The sequence below is a fragment of the Microtus pennsylvanicus genome, chromosome 11 (genome assembly GCF_037038515.1).
Source record: "Microtus pennsylvanicus isolate mMicPen1 chromosome 11, mMicPen1.hap1, whole genome shotgun sequence".
Classification (NCBI taxonomy): Eukaryota; Metazoa; Chordata; class Mammalia; order Rodentia; family Cricetidae; genus Microtus; species Microtus pennsylvanicus.
Genome location: NC_134589.1, coordinates 67,601,203 through 67,623,242, shown reverse-complemented (window position 1 = coordinate 67,623,242; position 22,040 = coordinate 67,601,203). Strand labels below are relative to the sequence as shown.

Sequence of the window (22,040 nt, the reverse complement as noted above, 5' to 3'; positions counted from 1 at the left end):
TTGGACAGCCAGGTGTGGCGGCTTTCGAAGGCAGAGGCAGATAGATCTCTGTGAGTGCATATCCAGTTTGGTCTACACAGTGAGCTCCTGGCCGGCCAGGACTGCACAAGGAGACCCTGCCTCCTTGAATGAACAAACCACAGCGATTACAGGCAACAACCATCTCCCAGACTTGTCGCTGAGCAGAAGGAGCCAGAGACAAAGGACAGATATTGTTTGAGTCAGTGACTTATCTACTATGTTTTTTTCAAGGTAGATCTAATGTAGCCTAGCTACTGTTTCCTGTTTTAAAAAAAAAAACATCCTGAAAAGCCAGGCAGAACTGACACATGCCTTTAATCCCACCACTAGGGAGGCAGAACTCTGTGAGTTCGAGGTCAGCCTGATCTACAGAGTGAGTTCTAGGACAGCCAGGGCTACCCAGAGAAACTCTGCCTGGTTCTAGGGTACAGTCCATCTATCACGGCAGGAAAGTTGTGTCTTCAGGTGGTGGGAACGGGAGGTCAGAGGTCATCAACAGTCAGGGAGAGTGGTAACAGCTGTGCTCTGATGGTGTCCTCCTTTTCCTGTAGTTCAGGTACCACCTTCCTTGGGGGGGGTGTCTTTCCACCTCAGTGAACCCCATTAAGATAATTTCTTACAGGCATGCCCATTCCTGGAGGGTTTTATTCTAGATCCTGGACAATTAACAGTAACCTTACAATGACCTTGTACTTCCGATCTTCCGGCTCCTAGCTCCCAAGTGCTGGGGTTGGAGTGAGAGGAGCTGCCGTAGCCAGCTGTGACTATTACCATGCCCACTGTATCCAGCTGTGACCCAGCAGACGTGCCTGTTGTTTCCACGCAGACTTAGGACTGGTAACAAGGGATACGGGTGATGCCCTTCAGCTCAATGCTGGTTACTTAGGCTAAGCTCACTTGAGGAAATGTGATCCATTTACATTGATGCTTTGTGCTTTATTTCGTTTATGTAATCCTTTAATAAAAAATTTTTCATTTATTTTAATTTATAACAAATTCTTTGGGATCTTTGGGGTCCAGGAGAGATGCAGGCACCAGGAGTTTCAAATGCACCGGAAAAGCAGATCCACTAAGATGTCTCAAGCTGGAGCTGGAGAGATGGCTCAGCAGGTAAGAGGACTTCTTGCTCTTGCAGAGGGTCCAGGTTTGACTGCTTGTCACTCCAGTTCCAGGGGGGCCGAGGCACTTTTACATTCCATGGGCACCTGCACACACATGGTACATGTAAACACACACAGACACATAAATAACAGAAATTTCTTTGTTTTACATTTAGTTTTGCAAGGGGAATGCATGCTGGGGCACATATGTGGAAGTTAAGGGATAATTTGAGGGAATGGTTCTCCCCTTCCACCATGTAGGTCCTAGGGACTGAACTCGGGTAGTCAGGCTTAGCCACCAAGCGCCTTCTTCTGCTGAGCCATGCCATCGGCCCGGACAAAGTGGTCCTGATGAGAGACACCTCCAGCAGAGTGCAGTGTATCAGTGAGGTGGAGATGCCATCTTTGCTCATGTGAGGTTTCCCCATACAGGCGGAAGAAGTGTTGCAGCATGCTGTTGCAATGTGTTTCTTCCGTGCTGAAAGCAGTTGCATCAGGTGAAATGGTGTGTCATGGGAGCATGGGAGGCCCCACCCACTCTGCCCAGGGAAACGGATCCCTCACGGTGAGCAGCTATTATTAAGTCACCCAGAGAGGTGGCAGCTGGGCTTCCCTAGGGCAGGAGCCCTGCGGAGGCTCTGACAGTTCTAGCAGAGGAAGAGGAAGGCGGACGCAGGGTGTCTGTGTTTATGGGTAACAGCCAGCTCTGACTTCCAGGCCACGCCTCTTGGCCTCTGTGTCCAGATTAGGAATTTGCAACATTTTGTTGAGGACCACACTGGGCTTAGTTTTAAGAGTGTAACTGAGAACTTCCTGGAAATTCCATGAGGTTGGTGGCAATCTCCCTGGAGATAGCTGACTTCCAGTATACTCTGGTCAAACTACAGGCAGCTTAGACAAGAAGAGACAGGACACAGGCTCGCACACTGGTATTTTGCCTACCTGGGCCCCATCTGCCCCTCTAGAAACAGGGACCATGAAGCTCCTGCTGTGCAAGGGGGCTATGCAGAAAGGCAGGGCTAGGGATCCAAGCCTTGGGCTGGCTCTGCCATCCACAGTGAGTGGGCTACACTAACAGCTGGATCTTGGAGCAGTGCCTCTGATCTGCCTTGCAGGGTTGAGTTCACATGGTGAACTGGAAGGGGCCCGAGGCTTCCTGGCTTCTGCTAGACAAGGCTGCTGGGGGTGGGGAGTGTTCCTCGGATGGATGCACTTGACCAAAGGACTCAGAGTGGCGTGGGATGCGAGAGAATAAATTAATCTGATAGAAGCTATGTCACTCAAGGGTTGAAATGCTCCTTCCTGGAGGTGAGAGAAGTGTGGCTCCGGCAGGAGTGGCGGACCGGAGCGTTCCACTAGGCTGTACCATTCCTCTTCCCTAGTTCTGGTCCCCTCCTAGTGAGATGGGAATGATAGCCCACGCCTTTTCCTCCGCTTAGGTGGGGTAAAGGTCTGGAGCTCTGTGGGGGTGGCCCAGAGGGCCTGAGCCCTGCCTTCAGTGTCCCGTGTACCGTCTGTCTCATCCCCTGTCTGTGATACCACAGTGGCCACTCTTGCTGACCAGTGTACCACTACCCTTCCTGTTTTGTTCCTCTTCTCCTTTCCTGTAGTTCTGAGGTGTTTTATTACAAACACTGGTGCCCAGATTCATTGACCTAATTATTTCTTTTTACACTGACCTATTTCAACTAAATTAACAATAAATACATTTACTTTGTTTTTAGCTCGACATCTAGTAAATCTTTAACTTCATTGATCGTTTTTAATGGTCTTGTTTTTAAATTTTCAAACTCCATTCATTATTATTTGTGTGTGCATGTGTGTACACCTCGTGGCATGCATGTGGTTGGCAATCAGAGGATAACTTCTGGGGGTTGGTTCTCTCCTCCTGCCATGTGGATCCCAGGGATGCAGCTCAGGCCAGGGGAGTTGGCAGCCTGTGCCTTCCGCTGGACCATCTCAGCAATCCCAGCTTCCCGACCTGACTGCTACCTAGAGAGCTCGTCATTTGTCCAGCTGAGGTAGGAGCCTAATTGATCAAACAGCATCTCCAGCTTCTCTCTTTTGACAGAGCAGGGCACCCTTCCATATACCGTTGCTTCTTGTTTTGACATCTGGGGATTAAACCCACCTCTGTAGCAGCTACCACCAAAGGCAGACTTCAGTAGGCTTTGAAAACTTGTTATACTTGAGCTCTGTCTGCTTTATATCTTGTGAAATGTAACTGGGGTTCAGTGGTCAAGAACACACACACACACACACGCCTTTAAAAGCATACTAATAGGTTGCAAAGCCCATAGCGACAGTGGTCAGTGTGTTCTCACAAGCATGGGTCATCCATCCCAAAGCCACAGCCACTAGCATACGCCTGTATCAGAAAGCAACATGGATACATAGCCTGGTACCGGGTCTGCTCTAAGAGGCCCCTATGAGGGCTGCAGAGACAGTTCTGTGGCAAAGCTCTTGTCACCAAGTCATCAGGCTTGATTCCAGGGACCTCCATGGTAGGAGGAGAGAGCTCACTCCCCCAGGCTGTCCTCTGATACCTAAAGGCACTGCATGGCATGGGAACACACCCCAGCTAAAAACATAATAAAATTAAAAATCACCATCTATGATGTTTCCTTTTTGTGCTTTTAGGGACTGAGCGGCAAACAGTTCTTGGTTATATTTTATTGGTTTTCTTTCACTAGAGATGTGTGACTCAGAGTTATGCAAATTAAAGACAGTAAGGGCTAACTGGAGGCCATGACAAGGTGGTGAGAGAATCCAGGGAGTGTCCGTGTGGAGAGATGGCAGTCCAACTCACCACCTGTGACAGTGGGCCAGCCACACGCCTCCCTGGCCTCTAGCATGTTCTTCTGCCAGCGACAGACAAGCACATGACTCTCTGCAAAGTAGAATTGATCCAGCATCACACAGGCTGGGTGGGTCCACCTGAGGGACTTCTCATAGGAAGCCTGGGGGAATCCCACTGGACACTGCCTGGATGTCCCCTAAGACATCCAACTTCACTGTGTAAACCTAGCAAGGATCTGCTCTCCAGGAAGTCACACACCCCAACCTTCCCTCTCCCCCAACCCCAGCACTACTGGTATTTTCCAACCTGCCACATAGATTCTGAAAGTCACTGTCCAGTCTCTCTCCTGGTTTCTCTTCATTTACCTGCTTATTTTCTTCTTCAGATTCTCCAGTGACAAGTCACTAACCAGGTCCCCTCCATTGTCCCGAGTACAGTTAAAAGCTAGGATGTGGCCGGGTATGGTGGTGAACGCCTTTATTCCCAGCACTTGGGAGGCAGAAGCAGGAGGATCTCTGGGAGTTCGAGGCCAGCCTGGTCTACAGAGTGAGTTCCAGGACAGGCTCTAAAGCTACAGAGAAACAGAGAAACCCTGTCCTCGAAAACAACTGAAAAAAAAAAAAAGGCTAGGATGTGACTGTGAAGAGCAGCAACCAACCACTACCAGGGGGCCGGGCGCTGTGTGGCCTGGAAGTGTTTAAAGCCTGCTAGGCAGGGCTCCTCTGAGGAGCTCAGCAAGGCTCAGCTGGAGAACTGTTGATTCTTTTGTTAGATGCAAATCAGAAAATGTTTTGTATAGGCTAGAGTCTCAGCAGGAAGCAGACACGCCCCTTCCCTCCACCCGAAGGGACCGGAGAGTTTAAGGAAGGGCCTGTTTATAATGAGGGGAGGGCAGGCAGCGTCAAGAGCAATCCAAAGGGAAGGTGAATGGCCAGCAACACAGTAGGAAGCTGTGGCCCGGTACCCTGCCTTCTCCTGGAACTGCAGTTGAGTGCTGCCGGAGGAACATTGGCAAGCCTGAGCTAGTAAGGGTAGGAGCTGAGGGACAAAGCCCCCCACGCCAGCTCTGTACTCAGCTGAGGTCTTCAATGGGCAAACGCGGTGGGAAACAGGAAAGCTGAAGTCTTCCACCCGGCTGATATCCACACAGTTTCTACACATGTACCACGGCATGAGTGTCCAAACACACATGTATTCACTCATACACAATAACAAGGGATTCTAGCCCAGGGTTGGGGTCCCTATCATGAACTTATACCCACCTCTATTTAGCTTAGTACTTCAAAAGTAAGTGCGTATATTCATAGAAATAGCTGAATTCTCAACAAAAGGCTCAATGTGGCCTCTGTACCAAGGGGCTGGGAGCATGGCACACAGTCTAAATGCATTTAAGCTGATGCGGCAGGGCTTCCAGTTAACACGCTGGGTTATTCACACAGATGAACCCCTTCTCTCCTAAAGGGCGCAAAAATGCCAGTCGAGAAAGAAAATGGGCTGGGCGGTGGTGGCAGATGCCTTTAATCTTGGCAGAGGCAGGCAGTTCTCTGAGTTTGAGGCCAGCCAGGTATACAGAGTGAGTTCTGGGACAGCCAGGGCTACCCAGAGAAACACTATTCCAAAGGAGATCCTCCCTCAAAAAAAAAAATCAAATGGTCTAAAACGCTCAAAAAACAGAGAACAGTGGAGGAAATGTGAACAAATCCTGGAAGGAGGAAAGATGGGGAGTGATGGCTACAGAGAGGGGAGCAGAGGGGTGCATCTGTGGATGCGAAGCCTCTGCGCCCCTGGAGCTTCAGAGGAGCTGGGGCTTGTAGACGGTACCCTGCCCAGGTGGAGAGAGGGGAGCAGAGGGGTGCATCTGTGGATGCGAAGCCTCTGCGCCCCTGGAGCTTCAGAGGAGCTGGGGCTTGTAGACGGTACCCTGCCCAGGTGGCAGGACAGCAGGAGAATGCAGGGGTGAACTTGGGTGGAAGGCTCAGGCTGCACTGAACACACCAGAGTAAGACTCGACTTCCAGGCTGGGCGGGTGGTCCAGTGAGGAAAGCCCTTGCCATGCGAATGTGAGGACCGGAGTCTGGATCTCCAAAACCACATCAGTGAGCTCTGGGCGAGACTGAGGAATTCCAGATCAGTGAGGATTGTGGAAGAGTGATTGAGAATGATTCTTAATGCACAGATATACACGTTGCTCATGCATGCTTGCGATAAACAGGACACACACACACACACACACACACACTCACTCAACTTCCTAACCACCACCTGACCTGAATGGCTCAGGGTTCATGATTGACGCTTCACCCACTGAAAGATGAGTCTTTTTTCTTCCCTGAATTCAGGCAGACTTGTGACTAGAGCAGAAGAAGTGAGACTTGCGTGACCCTAAGCCTAACCCTTCCAAGGCTAGTCATATGACTTTCATTTCTTGGCAGAGCACTCATAGTGAGCTACTAGGTAAAAGTGGCACCGCCAGTCCACTGTGCCAGATAGGCCATGTCATGGGTTGTCTCTGGCCAGAGGCACACCATAGACCATCTGTCCATTCATCCCTGACTGTCCGGGAACTTGCTCTGTAGACCAGACTGGTCTCGAATTCACACAGATCCACCTGCCTCTGCCTCTCAAGTGCTGGTATTAAAGGCGTGCGCCACCACTGTCTAGCTGAGAGGTGGTTACTCCTGCAGAATGACTTAGGGATTCCTTAAGACTCCTGCCTTTCCTGATCTGGATGTGGGCAAAATGGTGCTAAAGATGGGCAAGGAGCCAGGACTTGGAGCCACGTGACTTCTCTCTGAAGGACCAGAGCTGTGCGGTCTCAGCAGTTGCAGAAGGCAGACAGTTAACCATCTGAAGCTGTGACAGGCTAGCCTGGGGTCAGCAGCTCTTCTACCAGGAGCCAGCGGTGGGGTGTGGAGAGGAACAGGCTAGCTGGCCCTGGAGCGGGTCCCCAGGGTGTGTCTTTTCCTTATTTCCATCGCTTCTCCTCCCTGCCTGGAGCTCAGAGTCTAAAGCTTTACGCAGGGGGCTATTCAGCTGGCTTGCCTGCCCAAGTCAAATGCTCTACAGCTCAAAAAAAAAAAGTTTTTAAATTTTGATTTACTGTTGAGTGAGAGGATGAAGGTATCACACGTGGAGGTCAGAGAACCAGAGTTGGTTCTCTGTTCCCACCTTTCTGTGGGTCCAGGGGATTGAACTCGGGTTTCTAGGCTTGCATCATCAGATGTAGGCACCTTTACCCACAGAGCTATCTTGCCACCTCTCCTCCCTCTTCAGTGGCTGCACTAAAAATACATATGGTAAAAAACAAACAAACAACCCACATACATTTAAAAAAATGTATGCCATCACTGCAGAAGTATGCTTTGTAGAAAACAAGGAAATACTGAAATGACTCATGATTCTCTTAGCCTTACCCCCAAACAAAACAGAACAGTAAGGCTTCTGGAAGAGTCCTCCAGGTCCATGTGTTCTGGGTAGACACTTGCTGTGCGCTCAGCACGTGAGTCTGTGCTGAAGCCCGAGACGTGTTCCTTTCACCAGGTGTGGGAGACAGGCTGAGGCAGGTCACGTTGTCCTGTCCCCAGGCTGGCTAAGAGACTGGTCATCTTCAACTTTCCAGGATTCAGGGTACCGTCTATGTGACATAAAGTTTTTCTATTTTCTTTTGTTCACAACCAATATATCCAAATATACTGCCAGGTATAGTGGTTTACACCCATGATCCTAGCACCTGAGAGACAGAGGCAGGAAGGTCGGAGCTGACTGACTACACAAGGAGCCCAAAGCTAGCCTGGGCTACATGACAGCCTGTCTTAAACACAAACAGCCAGCTAGAAACCATGGCACGCGCCTTTAATCACAGCATCGGGAGGCAGAGGCAGCAGGGCTCTGGGACCAAGCTAGCTTGGTCTACATAATGAGTTCCAGGCCAGCCAGGGTAACACTGTGAGACTGTCTCAAAACACAGACAACAAACCAAAACAACAGACATGCCTGTCGAATTAACATGTGCAGATGTCACTCTGAGCTCAACACACCCTTGAACAGATGTGCGAATTCTGAATATTTCCTTTTCTGTTCTAGGATTACATTTATTTTCTTATTATTTGGTGTGTCCTTAAATGGGGAGGGGCACACGTGTGTCACCTGAGTGTGGGCGGTCAGAAGACAACTTGTGGAGTGGGGGTTCTCTCCTTCCACTGTGTGGGTCTTGGGGAATCAAACTCAGGTCTTCAGGCTTGGTGGCAAGCACCCAAGCACCCTTACTAAGCAATCTAAAAGGCTCCAGAGTAATTTCTTTTTGATGTTTCCGGAGGCTTCCTGATGTTTCCTTTACAAACAATGTAGTCACAGACACCTTTGTACATTCCCCTTGGCCTAGATATGATTATTCCTTAGTTCTGTGAGGTCAATTGCTTGGTCCAATGTGGGACAGTTTTAAAGTTGTCTCTAATCTTTTCAACAGTACCCCCGGCTGCTCAGCAGTCACCCCCCCTCAGCAGTCCCCACATCAACAGTCCCCTCCCAGTAGGTCCCCCATATCAGTGGTCCCCCACATCAACAGTTCCCACCAACAGTCCCCCCTCAGCAGTTCCCCACATCAACAGCTCCCCCAGCATGTCCCCCACATCAGTAGTCCCCCATATCCACAGGTCCCCCACATCAGTGGTCCCCCATATCCACAGGTCCCCACATCAGTGGTTCCCCATATCCACAGGTCCCCACATCAGTGGTCCCCATATCCACAGGTCCCCCACATCAGTGGTCCCCCATATCCACAGGTCCCCACATCAGTGGTCCCCCACATCAGCAGTACACTGTGATAGAGACGTGCTGCCTCCATCAACTAGCCACCGAATATTTTCATTTTGTCATTTAGACTGAGGTTCAGCAGGAAACCACAGGAATCACATGCTGGGATGGGGGTGATTTTAATGAATTCTTAGTCTAGAACTAAACTGTTCAAGGCCTTTCTTGACTTCAGAGCACTGTGTAGGAGCTCTGGAAAGAGCTGGAAAGGGAAGCCTTTGGGTGGTGGACCAGAAAAGCTGTCTTGTGGGTTCACAGTCAGGCATTTTCCCAAGCTGTGTCTAGAACACGGTCTGTCACTTTGAAATCACTGGCTCTGTGAAGCCCAAGTGACTGAATCACTGGGAGGGAAGGGTCCTCAGTGACCCCTGCCCTGCTGGCTGCTGCCTCCCTCTCTTCTTGTATGAGACCCATGCAGGATGGGGCCATCTGGTCTTGGGCTTCCTGCTGTCCCTAACAGGTTATCCAATCTCTGGTGTTCTGCTGTAGCACCAGAAACCTGACTAATCTTCGAGCGCCAAAGACCTCACATCACCCCTGACGTTACTGAACTGTCCCCTAACCCCAGGGTTCACTCTCTGTCCATGATGTCAGCACCAGTCCCCAGGGACTTCCTGGGCCACTTTCCAAAACCTTTAACATGGGAAATCCCAAGCTAGCCACAGCCTGACTGCTCTCACCTCCATGTTGCTTTCGCCTGAGTGGCTACAAGTGCTGGCACCTAGAAGAGGAACAAAGGGAAGTGAGCAGTGGGCACCGGGGCTGGAAGGTGAATGATGCAGGCCCATCTGCAGCAAGTTCTCCCGGAGTCACTGAGATGTGGGCTAGTGAACACAAGCTGAGACAGACAGTGACGTGGCTTCCACACAAGGCCCATTCTCCTGAGGTTTCCTTCTCACTTGGCCTTGAATGCTTGTAAACTGGGAGAAGCCCCAGCCCTCTCCCATTCCATTTCAAGGATCAGTAAATAAAAGCAACACACACACACACACACACACACACACACACACACACACACTCTATTTATCTTCACCAATGAAGCCACTTATCAGCTACTTATTGAACACCCTATGGCCATATCACCCCGAAAGTGCCCGATCTCATCATTTACTTATTGAACACCTATTGTACATGCCAGGCACTGTTCCAGGGGAACAGAAGTACCTCCCCTTAGGGAGTGTGTGGTGTTCTTGAAAATACTAAAATCGGAATAAAAAAAAACCAAACAGAACACAGCAGTCACAGGTAGTAAAGTGCTATGGAGAAAAAAAAAACACCCAGAAAATCAGGAGAAGGTAGACAACATTTAGAAGTTTCAAAATTCTGAATAGCGGGGCTGGGGTGTAGCTCACTTGGCAGAGTGCTTGCCTAGCACGTACAAAGCCATCGATTTGATCCCCAGCACTGCATAAAGCTAGGTGTGGTGGCATGTGCCTGTGATTATTACACTTGGGAGACAGGGGCAGGAGAACTCACAGTTCAAGGTCATACTTGGCTACGTAGTAAGTTCAAGGGCAGGTTAGGATGCAAGAGAACCAAAACAAAGAAAAAGGCAAAAGAAAGAAAGGTCTACACACACACACACACACACACACACAGAGCCAGGAATGGTTGCAGATCTAAGAAGGTACCTTGTAAAAAAGGAACTGAAGAACTGAGGCCATGAACCCAAAGGATTAATGGAAATGTGGTTCCCAGGGTCAGGAACAACAAAGGCAAAGGTCTGGAGGTGACCAGTGAGGTCAGTTGTGATCTGAGCAGTAAGAGGCAAGGAAAGCCACTGAGGAAGGGGAGGTAGGGAGAACGAAGGGACTCTGGCCAGACCAGCATAGCAAACATGGCTCTGGCAGGCCTTGCCCTTTCCCCCCATTCCCTCTGCCCTGCTAAAAACCATTAGATTACATTCCTAAAGCTCGTCTCCAAGGTCTGTTCCCTTATTTGGCCACTTATTTCTCTTGAGGTCGACTACCAGGGTCCAGCTGTCAAAGTATTGAAGTCTGGCAATCAAAAGTCCCCATTGGCTCACCTAATTAACATGTCCAATCAAAATTAAATACCTCATCTCATCCGGGGGTTTCTCCTTTTACCTTTATAAACTGCCATTTGCCTGTGGGCCACATCTGTTTCCTCTCTATCCAGAGGCAGCTCTCCCCCTCCAACAAATATCCTTCCCTCTCTCCCTTGTTCCCTTCCCTTTGCCATTTGTCCCTCTGGGGCAAATAGATTTCCTTTGTGCGGAGAACTTGGTCTTGGGGGTCCTGAGCTAGTACCAAATGTTCAGAGAGGGTCCTGAGATTGCAGGGCCTTAGAGGCAAGCTAGAGGGCTTTACACAGAGAGACGATGTAACGTAACAGTTCTTATTTCAGCAACGATCACCCTGGAAGCACTGTGGAGAATAAACTTAGGAGCAAAGATAGAACCATTCAGCAAGAGAGCCCACCACCGCAGACATGCTGGGGACGGTGGTGGTTTGGGTAGAGCAGGTAGCATGGAGGTGCTGGGATGTGGCCAGATCTAGAAAGCGGAGCTAATAGGCTGAGGGAGGACTCCTAGGACTGGGGGTTATTCTGGTTTGATTTCTGGTGTTGTGATAAAACCCCCGAGCTAAAGCAACTTGAGGAAGGAAGGGTTTATTTCATCTTACACCTCCAGCTCATAACCTATTAAGGTAAATCAGAGCAGGAACCTGGGGCAGAAACCATGGATGCATGATGCTTGCTGGCTCCCTCCCTGGCTCACGCTCTGCTTGCTTCCTTATACAGCCCAGGCCCATTTGCCTAGGGATGGTGTCACCCACAGCGGGCTGGGCCCTCCTACGGTAATCATCAACCAAGAGGATGGATGTCTGGAGAGGAGATGTGGACAACAGAAGCCCGTCCAACAGCTCGGAGAAGGGGTGCCAGGGAGGATGAGCAGCACACAGAGACAGGCTATGTGCTGTGAAGAAGGACGGAGCGTCTTGCATACCTGGTCACTGCAGGACTAGCAGAATGGATGGTATGAACGCGTCTCAAGTGCAGCAGGTTCAGAAGAGAGAAACGAGAGGCAAAGGGATGGAGAATGCAGACCGCAAAGCTGGACCATCCACGGCACCTATAACTGGAACCATGGACAGGACCAGGTTCTCCCAGTTGTCAAGCTCCACCCACTTCTGGGCTCATAAGCCTGCTCTCTCGGCTTCTCGACTCCTGTGATGTCAGTTCCATCTCCCACTGTCACATAAGCCTCGGGACAAATGTCCTGCTGAGAAAGTCCCCAAGTTCTTATAAACTAAGATCTCATCTGCCCTTCCATGATGGTGGGGGGAGGGGGGCTCAAGGACTAGTTAGTCAGGGCTCCTGTTCTGTCTCCCAGGGCCGCCTTTTGTTGCGGGGCCAAATTCATCAAACATGCCATTAGCAGAGAAGTCATTTCAGATGCCAGTGTGCCTGTGAGGGCAATAACGTAGGGCGAGGGACAGAAAGGATGGAGGAGCCTCCTGCTGCAGCCAGCATTGTCAGCTGGTCTCTCTGGTAATGCCTGGATAACCAAACTGGGCCAATTCCCCTCTGAGGTCTCCCTTGTAGGATCTGCCCTATCGGCACTCCGGACCTTGGCTGGGGCCCGCTGTTCCCTAGCCACAGACAAAAGAAGACACTCCTCACACTATGGACATTTCCCTTTGCAGCTACAAAAGACTAAAAGACAGTATCTTTTCACTGATGGATTTGGGAAATACTGAAATCAGAAAACCCCTCTCAGAAGACATTTATAATTCTCAGCAACAATTACAGTTGACATTTGGTATACACTGTGATCCGAGTACTGGGGAGGCAGAGCCCGAGGACCACTACAAGCCCAGCCTGGTTTACATAGACAGCTCCTGGCCAACATAGTGAGACTCAGTCTCATAACACAAAAACAGGACAAAACAGACAGCAAAAGCATTTCACAGACATCCTTCCAGACATTTTCAGTCAGGGTTCCATGCTGCACAGGTTGGCCTTGAACCCCTGGCCCCAATGATTCCACTTCTCAAGCCTGGGATTACTGGTGTATATCACCATGTCTGGCTTGCAGTGTAAAACTGGGAGGAGTGGAAGGCCAGGCGGTGGTGGTGCAAGCCTTTAATCCCAGCACTCGGGAGGCAGAGGCAGGCGGATCTCTGTGAGTTCGAGACCAGCCTGGTCTACAGAGCTAGTTCCAGGACAGGCTCCAAAACCACAGAGAAACCCTGTCTCGAAAAAACCAAAACAAAAAAAAAACCCCACAAAAACTGGGAGGAGCAGAAGGAAATCAAGCTGTATGTGGTGGCACATGCCTGTAGTTTCCTGCTCAGAGCTGAGGCAAGAGGACTGCAGGGAGTTTGAAGTCAGTCTGGGATGTATAGTGAGGTCCGGCCTCAAAACAACAAGGGGCTGGAGAGATGACTCAGTGGTTAAGAACACTGGCTGCTCTTTCAGAGGACCCAGGTTTGATTCCCAGTACCCACGCGATGGCTCACAACTGTCCCTAACTCTAGTTCCAAAGGATCTGAGGTCTTTTTCTGACTTCTACGGGCACCAGGCATGCATGAGGTACACAGACACACATGCAGGCAAAATATCCATATATATAAAATAGATAAATAAAATTTAGTTACAAAACCAAAAACAGAAAAGGAAATTATAACCATTGTTTTGTGACTTGAATTATTACTAAATCTGTTATGAGATGCTCCTGCCATTGAAGTTTCCTCTTAGGGATAATTTTCGTTTCTCAGAACTTTACCTGTGTCTGCTCACAGTATATTATCCAATCCCCAAACACTGGCCATTTGCCTTGATTCTAGTGAGTGCCACCAGAAGTCAGTGTGGTAATGAACAATCTGGTGTCTTTTTTTTCTTCCCTCAGAAGTGGGTGGAGGCTGCAAATCTCGGACTGTTTCCTTCAGTTATTAATACAAGTGCCACTGTCCGGTGCCATAGTCTCATGGCAGAGGTAGGTGATGGAGGAGGAGATAGAGCTCCAGACGCCAAGAGACTTGGTTGAGAGGCTAATTCTGACAGGCCCTAGCCTCCCTTAAGGACTGTGTCTTAGGAAAACAATAGGCTCCTCCCATTGGCACCGTGAAATCCATGGGGATTCCCCACCTCAGCCAGCAGCGAGCAAATGTCCTTCTCTGACCCCAGGAAAGAGCCCACTCTAGCCCCTTGGGGAAATCCCCATGGGAAAGCTCCTCCCCTCCCCCCCTGTGTGGGGGGAATCCTGGCTCTGGGTCAGGGCTGCAGGGACGCTTCCAGGCTTGCTCCTCATCCCTTAGAGGGCTGCCAGGGACAGTGTGTACCCTCGGAGTTCCAACTCTGAAGGCCAGCACACATTCCAGCTCATCTCAGAAGGTGACCACCTGGGGTTGGCATGTGGCAAAGGGGTGGAATTCTGCCTGCTGTTAGATCTGTGACCCTCAGCTCGCTGCAGTAGTCCCCAGCAAGGACATACCACTCCAGAGGCCATAGCTAGCTCATCTGCAAGATGGGCACAATAACATCAACCTCGCAGGCTTGTCGTGAGGATTGAATAAAACACTGGTAAAATACACTTGTGTTCAACAAATAGGAGTACCAAAGGGCTGGAGGATGGCTCCAGCCAGGCACCGAGGCACAGACAGGAAGCTCTGCGGAATTAGCTGACCTCTGTACTCAGACACTCCTGACATACAATGCAGTCCTCATCCCCAGCTCCAGGACAGTGTAAGGACAAGAAGTGTCATTCATCGTGAAGAGACCAGGAACAGTCATTATCTCCTCTTTATTAATAAAGATACAAGCTCAGCACGGTAGGTGCCTTGCCTGGGTCACAGCAGGAAAAGGCTGGGCTAGATCAGGGCTGGGTTCTGGTCCCTGGGGGTGCACTTTGCTGTAGGCAGTGGGCTTGCAGCAGGGAGTTTGGATGGAAAGGGAGCAGCCTCTTCACAGGGCCTTAAGAGAGAGAAGGCATGCCCCTGGGGACAACAGCACCCCTCCACCACCATCCTGCCGGTGCTACACTCATCTGAGTCACCCCATCTTCCTGTGGATCTTCCTGCAGAGAGCAGCTGTGAACCTCCAGCTGTCCCAGGCTCTCTCCATCAATGCAGTCCTGCCAGCAAGAGACTTGAACCCGCAGCTCAGGGTGGACATAGGGACTGCCAGTGACCTGCTTAGGACCTGGCTGACCTTACTGTGAGGTAGAGATGGCTCCCACCAGACAGTAAGCATCTGGACTCACTAATTACTGCGCACCTAGGACCAGGATCCCACGGTGTCTGGCGTGGCGAAGGCTGAATAAAAGAGGCAGCTAGACTTAAGTCAAGGGTAAGAGGGAAGGAACAGAGGATGCAGGGTTTGGGTGACCTAGACTAGTGTTCCTTTCCTCTAGTAAACGGAACACCTGTAGAGAAGCAGGCCCCACCGCACCCAAGAGGTCACTCTGCAGAAAGCCGACACCCAGCAAGGGTAGTTGACTGGAATTATCAGGATGCAGGGTGGCAGCTGGCATCTGCTTTGCATGCCTGAGCCATCAGGGCAAAGGCCCATCCCATTGATTCAATGTGTCCTGGCCAAGGTGGCTGTAGACGGGGTAGTGACCCTTCCTTTCTAGCATCTGTGGAGTGTCTCCCTCCCCAGACCCAGAACACATGGTTAGCTTTCCCTTCCTTAGTCACAGGGAGAGCTTCTGGAAGAAACTGGGGTCTAGGTGCTTCTCTACCAATGGGAACGGGCTGGTTCCATGGCAGACCGTCTTTGCCCACCAGCATCTGGGAGCTCCCTAGGCCACAAGAAAGGAAATCAGCTTTATTATCTCCTGCTCAGACTAAGGCTGTGGCTTTTCCCTGAGTGGTCAGACTAGCTGACACCTTTCAGCCTGTCGCCCTCCCTGTGCCACAGACTGCATGACTGTCAATAACCCCGATGCCCCATGCTTGTCACCCCAGCTATTAGGGATGGCAAGATCAGGGCTTGCCTGGGCTACAATTAGCTAGCCTGGGCAACTTAGTGAGATGCGGTCTGGAAGCAACTCCCCCCGCCCCTCTGTTTCTCTCCCTCTCTCTCTTGGACATATCTGTAAGAACGAAACTGCTAGTATTAAACATCACAGTGAAGTGAGGGGCAGATCCGCTGATTGGAGAGCCTCTAACCTCAGGGGCGGGTCCACTTGAGTGTGAAGCCTGAGCCTTGCTGTGTCACGTGGCATAGATGGGCGCTGAACCCCATGCAGCTCAGTGGGCATGTGCAGATGTCTGTTTTGGAAATGGCTCTGTGAGGCTGGGGTTGTGTGCAGGGTAGGGTGCGGGGAGCATCCTGATCCTGCCTGGTTGGCTTAGGAGAAGCGGCCACTCGCACACCCGCACGTTAAACCTGGTTCTTCTCTCTCCCTTACAGTCTCCCCTTAGTCAGGTCCTGCGAGGCTGCGCCTGGGCCTGCGCCTGCGCCTAGAGCAGCACTGACTTGTCCAGCTGGCTGACCCAAGGGAAATTCTACCCTCTTTGAGTCAGCACACAGCAGGAGCTTTGCACAAGCGCTGGACTACAAACAATCATTGTGCTTGCTTCACCATGCTGCAGCACTTCCAAAATCCCCTGTGATGTGCTGGGATGAAATCTGGATCCAAAAACTTCCCCATGTTTCCCCCAACTTGAACGGAGTGATGCCCTACCAATCACATGCTACTTTATGAGTCTGACTTCCCCATGGAAAAGACAAGACCTTAGATTCAAGACTATGTCGGGTCCAGGAGAAAGTGGGACAGATGGCTAACCAGGGTGCTATTAGCACACTGGCCTCCAGGATCACTCAGTATGTGGGGCTCTTCTCAGCTCTTCTCACCCCACGCCCCACCCTAAACCTCTTCATTGACTTTGCTTTCCTTCCCCAGTTCCTGATTCCTGTATCACCCTGCCATTTCGGTCATTTCGGACCACCTGTTGGTCTTCTGCTCTTGGCTCTTGGTCTGCTTGCACCCCTCCAACCCCCGCCACTTCTATTCCTTTCTTTCTTTGTTTTTTTGAGACAGGGTTTCTCTGTAGCTTTGGAGCCTGTCCTGGAACTCACTCTGGAGACCAGGTTGGCCTCAGACTCACAGAGATCCACCTGTCTCTGCCTCCCGAGTGCTAGGATTAAAGGCGTGCACCACCACTGCCAGCTTCTATTTCTTTCTTGCTTCCCCCCACCCCTCGTGGACCAGTCCTGTCTACTGGAAATGCTCAATGTACTGTTTTCTCTCCTGCTCTGGACTCGTCTAGATGCCTCTGGCTGTACTCTCCCTCATAGCTAGGATAAAAACCTTCTTCTCAACCATACTTTGGAGAAATCATGTCCTCATCCCACTCACTTATGGTCTGGAGTGACCAAGCCCCTCCCCACCTCCTGGCTGGGAGCCTACCAGTGACCCTTGTCAACTGGCTGAGAGGGTCCAATCTACCAGATGAACACAGGCACCACTTGCATCCTTCTGAAAAAACGCTGCTCAGGGACTCTCCAGCTTCATGCTAGACACACAAATGAACAGTGCGCAAGTCCTAACATACGGCCGTGTGTCACTGCTGTGGCCTAGCACAGCTGATGACTGAATAAAAAACAATGAGGCCATGACACTCCCAGGTATGGTTGAGGGAGAAAACAGCCAGACTGGACGTGGGCATCAGACTGAACCAGGCCCTGAGACTTGGGGTGGTGGTACCGACCAAACGACCATGACACATGGGAGTGCTCTCAGGAATCAAGAGAACCAAGAGAATGGGTAGCCAAAACGGCTGGGGTGACACAGGAATCAGAGAAGCTCAGGGGCTACAGCGGTTGGGGCGGGGGATGGGATATGACAGCCAGAATGGCTGGGGGTGGGGGGGAGCTGGCAGCCAGGGTCCGCTTTGATGTGTTAAATAGGCACCTCCGGCATTTTGTCCTGAGGTTGAGACCTGAGTTGTGGCTTTCCCCCTCCCTACCTCTATCCCTGAGTGCTGAGATTGCAGACAGCCCCCCCCCCCCCACAATAAGGTGCAGGAGAAACTGAGCAGAAAGGGATGACATTAAGCACCTGCCCATACTGAGAGCACAGAGTGTGGTTAGGAGATGGTGACCAGGATATGTTGGGACATGGGCATTGCTGAAAACGAGTCTAAGCTCCATCAACTGGAGAAAGCCCTGTGCCCACCATGGCTGCCAAGACTCCAGCGAGAAGAGCAGATTCTTACCATGGCTCAGGAGCCCGGAGCCCTGCCTGTTTCCTTCATGTCAGACTGTCAAATGGGAGGATTGGGCGTGGAGTGAACCCTCCCCAGAGGGACGGAGTCCCTAGGAGACCCGCTCTGTCTCCCCTGATGACAAGACACAGCTGCTTGTAGGAATGGAAGACTGGGACCGCATCCACCCCCCCCCCCAGCCTGCTGCTACCATCACTGCCCTCTCGAGAAGCCAGGGCTCTGCCCCCGGCCCCAGTCAAGAGGAAGTGAATCTGTATGGCCGGCCTCTCATGAACTCTAAGGCTGGCTCAAGGCACCGATCTGTTGAATAATTGAGATTTTTTTTCCCCACCCAATGTTTTCAGAAACTGTTGTTTAAAAGATATAACCATCCCAACTGTTTACACGACCCTTGGGAAGTCTCTGCAGACAGCATTCTCAGTTCGCGACTGCAGGCAGGGCTGAAGTGGAGACCTCGCCAAACTGTGCTCTGGCCTTACGTGATGGGGCTCTGCATTTGCTCTGATTTCTTTTTAATTCACTTTTCCTGGTGTCTGGTGCTCCACATCACACATGACAGGCTCTGGGTCTCTGGACAAGCTGCCCACCAGTCAGGTCTGAGGGGGAGGTCCTTAGAATGATGAGGTAATAACAAATGTGTGTGTGGGGGGGGGGTCATTCAACAGGCGCCTTGCTCTCACTGGCACTCTGGTCCTCTCTGGAGGAGGGCGTCAGCGTGCCTGGTCCAACTCTTAGGGCTACCTCTTTGGATCTGGGGACTCAGGATCCATCAGGTCCCTGTTCCCAGTTACAGGGGAATGCAGAGTTCCTGGGGATATTTTAAAGCAAATGCGAGGTCTGAGCTTCTTTCCTGAACCACCTTCAGGGTGTGACTCCGCACTGAGACTAAACCCAGGGAATCAGTCCTTTGTATCAGAGAGGCTGCTGTTGTCTGCACTAACATAATGGTCCCCTCACTGACGTATTGGTGCAAAGGAATGACGTGCCATCTGATAGCACCTGGGGTGCCACCCCAGAGATTATGCTGGGGCTCTAGAGACAGGCTTCTCCATGCTACACAGCCAGCAAGATTCCCAATAAAGGGCTGGGGAAATGGTCAGGAGCACTGGCTGCTCTTGCAGAGAACCCAGCTCTGGTTCCTAGTCACAACTGTCTCTGACTCCAGTTACAGGAGAGCTGATGTCCCCTTCTGCCTTCCACAGGCACTGCTTGCACATGACACACTTACATATATGTACAAAAAGCACTCCTATGTATAAAATAGAAATAAAATCCTTTAAAAGAAGAATTCCGAACAACTCCCCTGAGGTAGTGCCAACTTCTTAGCCAACCAGAGTCTCCTGACTTCCACCTGCGCTGAACACCCTGCTGGAGAAGCTGGAGGCACAGGCGTAGTCCTCACATCTGGGAAAAAGGGAAGACTCAGGGCGAGAGAGACAGCTCAGAGGTTACAAGCACTCGTTGCTTTTGCAAAGAACCTTCGTTTCCAGCACCTACACCAGGTGCTCACAACCACCTGTAACTCCAGTTCCAGGGGTCCAACAACCCATTCTGGCGCACACAGGCCACATACCCCCCACACACACAGTAAGAATCCTGAAAGCACCCCTTTATTTAACCAGGGCCAATGCAATGAGACTTGAAGAAGAAAGAGAAAGGCTGGGGCATCTTTCCACTAACCGAGAAAAACAAAACAAAAGAAGACAGTCTCTAGTATTAAATTTTGACTTGGCCATAGACGGGTGATTCCCAGCCCTATCTTCACTTTTCCTCCTACCTGGCTTCGTCCCAGGAGCCTCCCCCCCAGACCTCCCTCCCATAGGAGGGCTCTTGCATACAAGACTCTGCCCATGTGAGGCTCCTCCCACACAAGGGCTCCACCCACAAGAAGCCCCGCCTACCAGACGTCCTAGACAACCTAACACTTTCTATTGCTTGTGTCCTGCAACATCAAGGACCTTGTGGAAGGGCAGGATAAGCGGCTCAGTCAGCATTGCAGTACTGTATGTTCACAGTGTGCCAGGTTGAGAGGCTAGGAGGGGCAACAGTTATTTATCTGAGAGAAATAAGTAGCTGAGGGCCTGTGGTGGGGGCACAGGTTTGTAATCTTCATACTCAATAAGCTGAGGCAAGAGGTTTGTGAGTCTGAGGCAGGCCTGGGCTACCTAACAAGACCTTGTCTCAAAACAAACGCAGCTAAGACACTCTAGTCTGGAGACGACTGACCTAAAAATAGCACCACGGGAACAGGAAAGGACAGATGTTGCAGAGTGGTGTCAGGAAATCGCAATGAAACCAGATGTTGAAAACATGAAGGTTTCTGTTGGGATAGCTGGAAGGAACATCAGGCACAGAGGACCAAGGAAGCAAAGGCTGGGTTTGGGTAGGGATGGAAGGTTGTGTGGCTACTGGCATGGGGTTAGGCTAGAGGAGACAATGCACAGGCTCTTGGAGACAGGAAAGGGAGATAATAAAATCAGGCTTTGATTATGGTGGCTGTGGCGACTGCAGCTTCAGGGTCCAGACAGTCCTCAAGTCAAGGTCATTACATCCAGGGCAGCTCCTTGACAGTGGCTGGATGCCCTGATGTAGGGAGTAGAAGTCCTGAGTGTGAGATTCTGAGTGTGTGAAGTCCAGAGTGTGTGAGATCCTGAGTGTGTGAGGTCCTGAGTGTGTGAGGTCCTGAGTGTGAGATTCTGAGTGTGTGAAGTCCAGAGTGTGAGGTCCTGAGTGTGTGAAGTCCTGAGTGTGTGAAGTCCTGAGTGTGTGAGGTCCTGAGTGTGTGAAGTCCTGAGTGTGTGAAGTCCTGAGTGTGTGAGGTCCTGAGTGTGAGATTCTGAGTGTGTGAAGTCCAGAGTGTGTGAGATCCTGAGTGTGTGAAGTCCTGAGTGTGTGAAGTCCTGAGTGTGTGAGGTCCTGAGTGTGAGATTCTGAGTGTGTGAAGTCCTGAGTGTGTGAGGTCCTGAGTGTGAGATTCTGAGTGTGTGAAGTCCAGAGTGTGTGAGATCCTGAGTGTGTGAAGTCCTGAGTGTGTGAAGTCCTGAGTGTGTGAAATCCTGAGTGTGTGAGGTCCTGAGTGTGTGAGGTCCTGAGTGTGTGAGGTCCTGAGTGTGTGAGGTCCTGAGTGTGTGAGATCCTGGGTGTGTGAGGTCCTGGGTGTGTGAGGTCCTGAGTGTGTGAGGTCCTGAGTGTGTGAGGTCCTGAGTGTGTGAGGTCCTGAGTGTGTGAGGTCCTGAGTGTGAAGTCCTGAGTGTGTAAAGTCCTGAGTGTGTGAAGTCCTGAGTGTGTGAAGTCCTGAGTGTGTGAGGTCCTGAGTGTGTGAGGTCCTGAGTGTGTGAGGTCCTGAGTGTGTGAGGTCCTGAGTGTGTGAGGTCCTGAGTGTGTGAGGTCCTGAGTGTGTGAGGTCCTGAGTGTGAGGTCCTGAGTGTGTGAGGTCCTGAGTGTGTGAGGTCCTGAGTGTGTGAGGTCCTGAGTGTGTGAGGTCCTGAGTGTGAGGTCCTGAGTGTGTGAAGTCCTGAGTGTGTGAGGTCCTGAGTGTGAAGTCCTGAGTGTGTGAGGTCCTGAGTGTATGAGGTCCTGAGTGTGTGAGGTCCTGAGTGTGTGAGGTCCTGAGTGTGTGAGGTCCTGAGTGTGTGAAGTCCTGAGTGTGTGAGGTCCTGAGTGTGTGAGGTCCTGAGTGTGTGAGGTCCTGAGTGTGTGAGGTCCTGAGTGTGAAGTCCTGAGTGTGTGAGGTCCTGAGTGTGTGAGGTCCTGAGTGTGTGAGGTCCTGAGTGTGTGAGGTCCTGAGTGTGAAGTCCTGAGTGTGTGAGGTCCTGAGTGTGTGAGGTCCTGAGTGTGTGAGGTCCTGAGTGTGTGAGGTCCTGAGTGTGTGAGGTCCTGAGTGTGAAGTCCTGAGTGTGTGAGGTCCTGAGTGTGTGAGGTCCTGAGTGTGTGAAGTCCTGAGTGTGTGAGGTCCTGAGTGTGAAGTCCTGAGTGTGTGAGGTCCTGAGTGTGTGAGGTCCTGAGTGTGTGAGGTCCTGAGTGTGAGGTCCTGAGTGTGTGAGATCCTGAGTGTGTGAGGTCCTGAGTGTGTGAAGTCCTGAGCGAATGTGTGTTGCTGACCTGAGCCAGCGG

The 22,040-nt window shown here is 51.1% G+C and overlaps 1 long non-coding RNA gene across 1 annotated transcript in view; it reads right to left on the bottom strand.

Annotated features, from left to right (window-relative positions):
* Positions 1-936: 936 nt before the first annotated feature.
* LOC142860838 (uncharacterized) overlaps positions 937-22,040 on the bottom strand; it is a 52,403-nt gene continuing 31,299 nt past the window's right edge. Inside the window, exon 3 of the long non-coding RNA XR_012912411.1 lies at positions 937-1,226. This is a non-coding gene — a long non-coding RNA (uncharacterized LOC142860838). The remainder of the gene's footprint in view (positions 1,227-22,040) is intronic.